Raw genomic sequence first — 10,224 nt, forward strand, 5'->3', positions numbered from 1 at the left:
CTCAAGCTCTCTAGTGCCATGGCCCCTTGATAAAATTTCCCAAGTTGTGGGGACCCCTAACAGTAAAATTATTTTCGTAGCGTGGGTTGTCAGCACCCAAGTCAAGGCAAGTTATTTGCGCCCCTAACTTACAGCCATTTAGAGCTCCCTGGGTCCCTTCCACTCGCACAGTATTAAAACCCCTTATGGTACATTTTAGGATGTACCTCTCTTTCTCTTTGTTCTCCTTTCTTTCCATTGTATCTCTCTCTATCCTAATATCTTGTTTTTTTTCCCCATCCCTCTCTCTAGCCATATTTCTTGTTCTTTCTCTTATTCTTTCTCTCTCTTTTTCTTTGTTCCTCCCCTTTTTTTCCTCTCACTTCCATGTATTCTCTAATTATTTATTTTTAAGATCAGATGCTGTGACTGCACATACAAGACTTGGGGGTGGGGGGAGAATGGGGGTTTACAGTCATCACCTGGAAAAGGGTTCAAAAGTCATCACAGGAATACAGAGATTCCGGAAAAAGTGTCATCATCTGACGTATTCTCTATTTTTATTCCTTCTCTTACACCTTGGTGGTGTGGGCCGAGGATGAGTGGCAGTGCTGGAGGGAAGTTGGGATCAGTGACAGTGCTGGGGGGAGTTCTGATCAGCCAACTTAGGTGCTCTTGATCAAGGTCATGTGCTGATCTGAGAACTGTAGTGGGGACTTTTAATGGCAAATATAATCCCAGGTAGTGTTACTCACTGTGTCTCCAGCTCTGTGGTGTCTCCCAGCAGTAACATGCTGAAGTCAGAAGAAAGGGTCTCCTCCAGCCCCTCCCACTTCACATTACTCACCAGTCAGCTGACCTCTAGTCTCTGCCCCCCAGCCATGCCATGAACTGAATGGGCGGCTGCGAAAAGCCTGAGTGGGCAGCCACAGGCTCCAGAGATAGTCCTGCTGGGTGACCGCAAAAATAAAGGGAGAGCGGTGCAGGCTTCAGGAACAGCCCAGGATTTGGTGACCCCTAGCAAATCATCATTCAACCCCCGAGGGGGTCCCGACTTCCAGGTTGAGAACCACTGCCTTAGTGTTAGACTGGGGAGGCCGTCGCCACTACCTGGAGAATGAGGTTCCAGGGGCTGGAGAAAGAGAACGCTTAAATGAAGGACGTTTACTCTTCTTAACCAGCAACAGAGTATACTTGCCTCCGGTAATCTTTTGGATGTATTTACCTGCGCATGTGTACCTGCAGGAGATTCAAGCGGGATTCTTGCTGAACAGAGTCCATAATCACATCAATCGCAAAACACAAGGCCTTAGGAAGGTCCTCATAAACCTCAATCTCCTCTGTAGGGAGGAGGTTAATCATCTGCTTCATTTGTTCCTTGAGGAACTGACATACACCAATGGCTGCAACTGCAGGTTGTACTACAGCCCCAGCCATGGAAGAGGAGGCTTTCAATAGGAACTCCAGCTTTTTATCAGTTGGATCCTTAAAACCCTGCGCATTGTCTATAGGACAGGTCGGGTTTTTGTTTGCACAAGAAATAGCTGCATCAATAGCAGGTACCCCCCATTTCTTAGTGAAACCTTCCTCCTTAGGTTAAAGGAGGGAAAACTGCATAGGAGGAGAAAACAGTTTATCTGGGTAATCATACATCAGGTTATCCAGCAAGGGATGAACTGAAAAGGAGCATGCAGCCTGCAGGCATTTCCGAGATCCCAAAGAGGAAACAGAGGACCTAGAAGCTTCAACAGGAGGCAATTTGTAAGTGGCACGCACCATCTCTGCATAATATTGCACCTGCCTTTTTAGCGACTGAGAGGTAGCAGGCATCCTCTCATCATATGAGTCATCAGACTGCACATGATCCTCATTTTCAGAGAGGGATTTTTCACCCTCAGAAGGCTTATCCGATGAGAGAGCCAGAGCAGATAAAGGGGATCTACCCCGTTTTCTGCTATCTTTTAAGGAGGTTGCGATAATAGTAGCAAACAGGGGCTCATCCTGTGAGGCTGCTATCAGGCTGACAGAGGGGGATGGTAAACTGCAGGCAAGCTCAGAATCCGTAGCCGTAAGCAGGGATTTTCTGATGCCTTTACTAGCCCTTGTTCTTCTTCTCGGGGACATAGTCCTTACTACAAATCAAAGGTACTATCCACAAAAATAAATGCAATCACTGTTGTGCTATAGTCTTACAATACATATACAGGTGGTTCTCAAATAATTAGCATATTGTGATAAAGTTCATTATTTTCTGTAATGTACTGATAAACATTAGACTTTCATATATTTTAGATTCATTACACACAACTGAAGTAGTTCAAGCCTTTTTATTGTTTTAATATTGATGATTTTGGCATACAGCTCATGAAAACCCAAAATTCCTATCTCAAAAAATTAGCATATTTCATCCGACCAATAAAAGAAAAGTGTTTTTAATAAAAAAAAAGTCAACCTTCAAATAATTCTGTTCAGTTATGCACTCAATACTTGGTCGGGAATCCTTTTGCAGAAATGACTGCTTCAATGCGGCGTGGCATGGAGGCAATCAGCCTGTGGCACTGCTGAGGTGTTATGGAGGCCCAGGATGCTTCAGTAGCGGCCTTAAGCTCATCAAGAGTGTTAGGTCTTGCGTCTCTCAACTTTCTCTTCCCAATATCCCACAGATTCTCTATGGGGTTCAGGTCAGGAGAGTTGGCAGGCCAATTGAGCACAGTAATACCATGGTCAGTAAACCATTTACCAGTGGTTTTGGCACTGTGAGCAGGTGCCAGGTCGTGCTGAAAAATGAAATCTTCATCTCCATAAAGCTTTTCAGCAGATGGAAGCATGAAGTGCTCCAAAATCTCCTGATAGCTAGCTGCATTCACCCTGCCCTTGATAAAACACAGTGGACCAACACCAGCAGCTGACATGGCACCCCAGACCATCACTGACTGTGGGTACTTGACACTGGACTTCAGGCATTTTGGCATTTCCCTCTCCCCAGTCTTCCTCCAGACTCTGGCACCTTGATTACCGAATGACATGCAAAATTTGCTTTCATCCGAAAAAAGTACTTTGGACCACTGAGCAACAGTCCAGTGTTGCTTCTCTGTAGCCCAGGTCAGGCGCTTCTGCCGCTGTTTCTGGTTCAAAATTGGCTTGACCTGGGGAATGCGGCACCTGTAGCCCATTTCCTGCACACGCCTGTACACGGTGGCTCTGGATGTTTCTACTCCAGACTCAGTCCACTGCTTCCGCAGGTCCCCCAAGGTCTGGAATCGGTCCTTCTCCACAATCTTCCTCAGGGTCCGGTCATCTCTTCTCGTTGTGCAGCGTTTTCTGCCACACTTTTTCCTTCCCACAGACTTCCCACTGAGGTGCCTTGATACAGCACTCTGGGAACAGCCTATTCTTTAGAAATTTCTTTCTGTGTCTTACCCTCTTGCTTGAGGGTGTCAATGATGGCCTTCTGAACAGCAGTCAGGTCAGCAGTCTTACCCATGATTGCGGTTTGGAGTAATGAACCAGGCTGGGAGTTTTTAAAAGCCTCAGGAATCTTTTGCAGGTGTTTAGAGTTAATTAGTTGATTCAGATGATTAGGTTAAGAGCTCGTTTAGAGAACCTTTTCATGATATGCAAATTTTTTGAGATAGGAATTTTGGGTTTTCATGAGCTGTATGCCAAAATCATCAATATTAAAACAATAAAAAGGCTTGAACTACTTCAGTTGTGTTTAATGAATCTAAAATATATGAAAGTCTAATGTTTATCAGTACATTACAGAAAATAATGAACTTTATCACAATATGCTAATTATTTGAGAACCACCTGTATATCAGCTCACTGCACAACCTGATGCTGAGTAAAAGTCTTAGGTTTGCCTGGTTCAATCCACAGGGATGCTTACAACCCACAGCTCTGTGTCCATGCCGCTTTACAGAAGGCTTCTGGTATGCTGGGCTTTAAACCAGCCTCTTGGCGCCTGCACACAGGTGTTCCGTGTCTGCGCATGGGCACTAGCAACCACAGCCCTCGCCCTCTCCATCTCTCATTAAGACAGCTAAAAGCGCACTCCCGGCGCGCACGTGCCACTGCCATGGCGGCGCCCAGAGGAAAGAGGGAGAGATTACTGGGGGCATCATTGGGGACCCCTGTATGCATTTTGTGGCAGAGCTTGCAGCGGAGGAGTTGAGTGGCTTTTAAATTGACCGACTTCACTGAGCTTGTTCCTGGATGGCTATGTAAGAATACACCAGGTATGCACTTACTCCCTCCAGTGGTGAAAACCAGGAAAGGCATCCTACTCACAGAAGATGAATATAAAATACATTTTCCTCTTCTTACCTTATCTACGCCGCAGGAAAAGCTACTAAAAGTAGTTCCAGCTTTCACCCATCACGACGGGAAAGTTGTGCCAACCTTCAGGTTTATCAAGGGTTCCATTAGAGAAACCTCATACCTGGACCTGTCAGAAGACTCTGCCAGAAACTTTTCGTGCCACAGTTGCATTAGTACACCAAAGTCTGGATTCCAGAGCCCAGACCTCCACAGAGAGATATTACAGGCAAACCTTGTTTCTTCATTACACAAGGCCCGGGTACCACCCATCTGAGGCCTTGTACTCACGACCGGATCTGTCCGCTGAAAACTGTCTGCCGGACAGTTTCCGGCGTACAAGGCTGATTTTTGTTTTGTTCCGCTGGCTTGTACACACCAGCGGACCAAATTCCCGACGTACCGGAACGCGTGCACGTAAACCACGTACGACGTCACTATAAAGGGGAAGACCAAAGTTAATGGCGCCGCCCTCTGTTCCTCTTTTGCTAGTTACGGGTTTGCTCGTGTTAGTGAAGGTTTGGTTAGAGCTGATTCGCGCTTCTCGGTCTCCACGCTTTGACAGCGTGTATTCACGGGTTCAGTGCGTGTGCTTGCGGGATCGTAGTTGTCATTCGGCTATAGGCTAGCAGGTTGTTTCTGCTTTTGCAGTTGCATCCTGTGCGCTCGTATCTGTTTGTCACGCGTTCGTCGCAGGTAGTGCTGGATTTGCGAGTGCTTTCTGTTGGAGTGTGTTCTTGACTGACCAGCCGGCCGGTTTGAAGCCATGATGGAGCAGCAGCGTCAATTTTCGCGAGTTGGTGCTGTTTATGGGATGGCTGCTGGATATGTTCATTATTCCAGTACTTTGGCCAGAAACAGGGGGCGGAGGCGTTTCTGGACCAAGAATTGGTTGCGCCAGCGTGACCAGTTCTCACATATGCCTCTGCTTAGGGAAATCCAGGAGAATAATCCTAATGACTTTAGGAATTTTCTCCGCATGACGGACCCCGTATTCAACAGTCTGCTGGATCTTCTGTCCCCCTATATCACGAGGCAGGACACTGTGATGCGCCAAGCCATCACGGCCGAGCAGAGGCTTATTGCCACGTTGCGGTACCTGGCGACTGGGAGGAGCCTGCAGGACCTCAAGTTCTCGACAGGCATCTCTCCGCAGGCGCTTGGGGTCATCATACCGGACACGTGTGCTGCCATCATCAAAGTTCTGCATGAGGAGTATCTTAAGGTAAGTTTCCTGGCTGTAATAATGTGGCCAACTAACTTTATTTTTAAATTCCCAGATATGCTGTGTGTTTAACTAACGTTCCCTTTTCTCCCTATGCATGTTGATATAAGCTTTAAATGTTTTATTCTTGGCCTACCTGCATATTTGTCCCTTACCCAATATTAACCTGTCCAGCATGCTATCCTAGGGACAAACCCACCTTGCCAATTTCTAAAACACGACTTTTTGGTTTTTGTGTTCCCCCCCCCCCCTTAAAACTTTTTTAGTCCCCATCAGAGGGCCGTGGAGTCTCTTAATTAAGTGGCCCTATATATTTCATTCCCCAAATTCTCCCTGCACATTTTTGAAATGCAATTTTAATACTGTGAAGTAGCACAAGGATGCTTGTAGGATTATGTTTTTAATGTTTATGTGCCAAAGTACTAAATCTCTTTATTTGTTTGTCCCCACAGCTACCCTCCACACCACAGGAATGGCAGTCTGTGGCTTCCCAATTTGCCCAGCGGTGGGATTTTCCTAACTGCGGTGGAGCAATAGATGGGAAACACGTCCGCATTGTGCCCCCACCCCACTCGGGGTCCTACTATTATAACTACAAGGGTTATCATAGTATTGTGTTGATGGCGGTGGTGTCGGCACAGTATGAGTTTCTATATGTGGACGTGGGGAAGAATGGCCGGATGTCTGATGGGGGAGTGTTCGCACGGACTGATTTCTATGATTGTCTCCAAGCTGGTGGTCTGGCATTGCCACCAGATGAAGATAATGTGGAAGGACTTCCGTTTGTGTTCCTAGCGGACGAGGCTTTCGGGCTTGGTCCTCACCTCATGCGGCCTTTTCCCCAGAGGACCCTCACCTCAGAGAGGAGTGTGTTTAATTTTCGGTTGGCCAGGGCTCGGAGGGTAGTCGAGAATGCCTTTGGGATACTCACCAACCGGTTCCGCCTGTTCAGGACATCGATACATCTGGCGGAATATAAATTGAACACCGTTGTATTTGCCTGCTGCATTTTGCACAACTTTTTACGCAGGCACTCCCAGACGTACCTACCCGACATCGGTTCTGAGGCAAGACTACCCTCAGATCCCCTTCCCGGGCTGGACACTGGTCGCGCTGGCTTGGCCCCCCAATCAGCTCGTGAGGTACGCGACAAATATGTGGAGTACTTCATGGGTCGGGGGGCCATTGCTATGCCAGATCATATTTCTTTCTAATTCGGCCCCCAATAGAAAGGAATATTCTCACAACTAATAAATAATTAGACCATTGGACTTTATACAGTTGTTTGTCATTAATGCTTTTTCTCTTTTTATCTGTCTTCCTGGTTCTCAAACTAACTTCTGCATTTATAGTGCAAAATGTATTTCTCCACTTTTAGTAAATAACCACATTTGCACAGTATTCACTCATCTACAAACAGGGTATTGAGTCTAGAAATAAGAAGCCACTCCATTTTAAAATTTTGAGGTCAAGTTTTTTCATTTCTGCTTGTTCATGACCACAACAATTATTTTATATTTTTTTAAGTACTCCCTGCTTTTGTACTTAGGAGTTTACAATTTTTTTTGTACTTTGTGTAGTATTTTTTCAGGTAATTAAACAAAAAATATTATCAAGAATATACATTTTTTAACAAGTTCACAGTTTTGGTTATCAAATATAGTTCTATTTATTGTTTACATATATATATATATATATATATATATATATAGAATATTTTTGGTGGGGTGTTTACCGCCTTTGTATTTTTTCTTTTCGGCATATTTTTTGTGTCAAAAAACCTCTATTTGTTATTTTTTACTTTTGTTTCACGAAAATCAAAAAAAAATTTGATAAATATTTAAAAACATTCAAATCTAAATTTTTTCTTTTTAGATTTTTTTACAAATATATTATAATTTTTATTTATTTTTTTGTTTTTTTGTTGTAGTTTTCTTTTCAAATTTTTTGTGGGTTTTTAAATACGAATATTTTTTGGGGAGATTTAGGAGTAAAATCTCGACGTCACTAAATTAAGTGATTATAGAGATTTATAATTCTATATATATATATTTACTTTTTTTTGGGTGTTTATTCTTTGATTGTTTATGGTATAAACTTTATAGTATACAAAAATTTACAAAATGGACAAACAAAAGAACTTAAACCTTATAAAAATATAAGAATTCACAACAGCAGTCAGTCATGGTGTGCTTTCACACTGGAACACGCCAAAATTTGAAGATACACACATTCAGTGAAAAATCGCCAAATGTCATTGGTTCAACAGACAAATGGCCACATGTGCTATCTGACATCATGGGTGATCAATGTCTGTGTTTTGTGGGAGCAAACCCTTCCTCTCAACTACTTGAGGATGGAGGAGGGGGTTGGACCCACAAAGCACAGACACTAGATATTCTGTGATGGCAGATAGCACATGTTGGCACACTGTGTGTGTATCTTCAAATTTTGGCGTATTCATTATTAAAACAGTAAAAATGGTTGTGGGGCGGGGGATGGGCGGGGGGTGTTTCAGTCTTTGACACGGCCCATCATGTCAATAATATTTTTAAAATTTGCTTCGATTACCATCATTCTTTGCCGCATATTGTCCATTTCCGTGCTGCATTCCAAAAGGACATTTGTTACATTCTGTTCCATGACAACCATCCTTTCACGCATATTGTGCATTTCAGTGCTGCACTCCATTACCTGTTGAATAATTATAGCAGCACTTGCACGCGAAAATATTGCCACACCATCTTCCTCCCCTAAAAAAATAAAAAATGGGCATTCAAAAATTAAATATTTGATGAGGCCTATCTACATATGTTTTTGAAAATCAAGCTAGGGTGACACTGACCTGATGGGCTTCTCCTTTCCACCTCTTCGCCATCTTCTATCACTCCTCCTTCTTCCACCACCTCCCCATCATCTTCGACTCCTCCTTCATCCATCAATCCACCTTCTTTCAATTCGCCAAATTCTTCTTCCGCCACTTGCCCTTCATCTGCTATAAATTCTAAGTCCAAAATTACTTCTTCCTCCTCTCTTCCTTCCTCCTTTCTTACTTCCTCCTCTCCTTCCACATCCTCTTCTCCTTCCACATCCTCTTCTCCTTCCACATCCTCTTCTCCTTCCACATCCTCCTCCTCCTCCACATGGCGAGATGGAAGATTTTGGCCTTGTCTGGCCCTCTCTGCCTCCTCCAAATGCTGGCGACTTCTTTCCCCTAAATAACACAAAACAAAATGTATACTCATCAGCACACAGATATTGGAGAGCAGAAATCGCACACATTGCTTAGAAGAGGCTTTCATTTATTTACTTTTAGCTTTCACCAAACCTACATTTTTGAAAGACTTCTATGGCAAGCTCTGATCCTGCCCCTTTTTAGCAAAGTGACACACATGGATGTCCCCCCTAAACTGTATTTCTGGGAGACCCTACCAAAAACAAAATTTTAGTTGGGGAGACACAGGTGCTCTGCATTGCAGATGTGAAAACATCTGCTTTATTACCACTGTTTTTAGAATGAATCCTGTTTGCCTTTCCCATTCTCTTAATTATATTTTTTTAAACTAGCTTTTACACAATGTTTACAAAGTTTTTGGCCAGTGAGCCATGTCCAGGTGTGTTGTTCCTGGAATAACCAAGCCTTTCTGAGAAACTATGTGATGTTACGTGGTTTACTAAGAACACTATTTGTAAATATGTAGGTATTTATGTAATAAAAAATAAATGACAACATGTCTTCAAAATTACAAGCAGGCCAAGGAGGCAGATGGTGAAATATACATGGCAACACATTCTTGCAGACTATCAACCCCCCCCCAACCCCCAAAAATATTTACTTACTTTTACGCAGAATTTTAAGGATCTTCTTCATCTGATGTGGCTCCCTCAATTTTAAGTCTGACCAGCGTTTCCTCAGCTGTTCCTTGGACCTGGTGATCCCAAACATCCTCTGCATTCTCCTCGCCACCTTGTCCATAATATGTGCCTTTCGGCGGTTAGGGGTCTTGTATGGCCCTAATTCACCATCATAGTCCTTCCTCCGCATGATGGAAACTAACTCCACCATTTCCTGGAACCGCATATTAGTGGCTTTGTATCTTCTTTGCCTGGATCGGGACGTCCCTGCCTCTGTCCCTTCACTTGTGGCATGAGAGCATCGTGCCCGCTCGTGTGACATCGCCATCTTTCCTTTCCCACAGAGATTATGGGCGGGGAAAAGAGGAATTGTTACGCCATGGGCGGAGACGAGGGCGGCGTTTCATACATACGCGGAGTGTAGAGAATGCAAACAACGTGTTTACGTAGGTTACGCGGAGAATATTCGAGCGCATCCAGAACATACACAGTTAACGCCATATTTCCTAAACACATTGATTAGGGGCCTAGCAAAGGTGACGAGGGCGGCGTTTCATACATACGCGGAGTGTTTAAAAGGTGCACGCCGTGATTACGCAGCTTACGCGGTAATTAGGCGAGCGTGAGAAACGAGGAGCGAGAGACAGGAAGGTAAGGAAATTAAAAATGGGATCAGCAGAGGCCTAGAAAATGGAGAGCCATGGGATGGGGGTTTGGGCTGTTGGTTGCACCCTTTTTAAGCTATTCTGTCTATGGGGTACCACAATGTTATTTTGGTGTCCAAATGCTTTTGGACACCTCACAAAATAGAGATGTGAACAATGCTGTACCTCATTGACAAGTTTTTG

General features: G+C 44.1%; 1 non-coding gene across 1 annotated transcript; it reads right to left on the minus strand.

Annotated features, from left to right (window-relative positions):
- Positions 1 to 439: 439 nt before the first annotated feature.
- On the minus strand, positions 440 to 520 carry LOC120925398. The gene has a single exon (XR_005746673.1). It is a non-coding gene; the product is annotated as a small nucleolar RNA MBII-202 (small nucleolar RNA).
- Positions 521 to 10,224: the final 9,704 nt, after the last annotated feature.

Source organism: Rana temporaria, chromosome 1 (genome assembly GCF_905171775.1).
Source record: "Rana temporaria chromosome 1, aRanTem1.1, whole genome shotgun sequence".
Classification (NCBI taxonomy): Eukaryota; Metazoa; Chordata; class Amphibia; order Anura; family Ranidae; genus Rana; species Rana temporaria.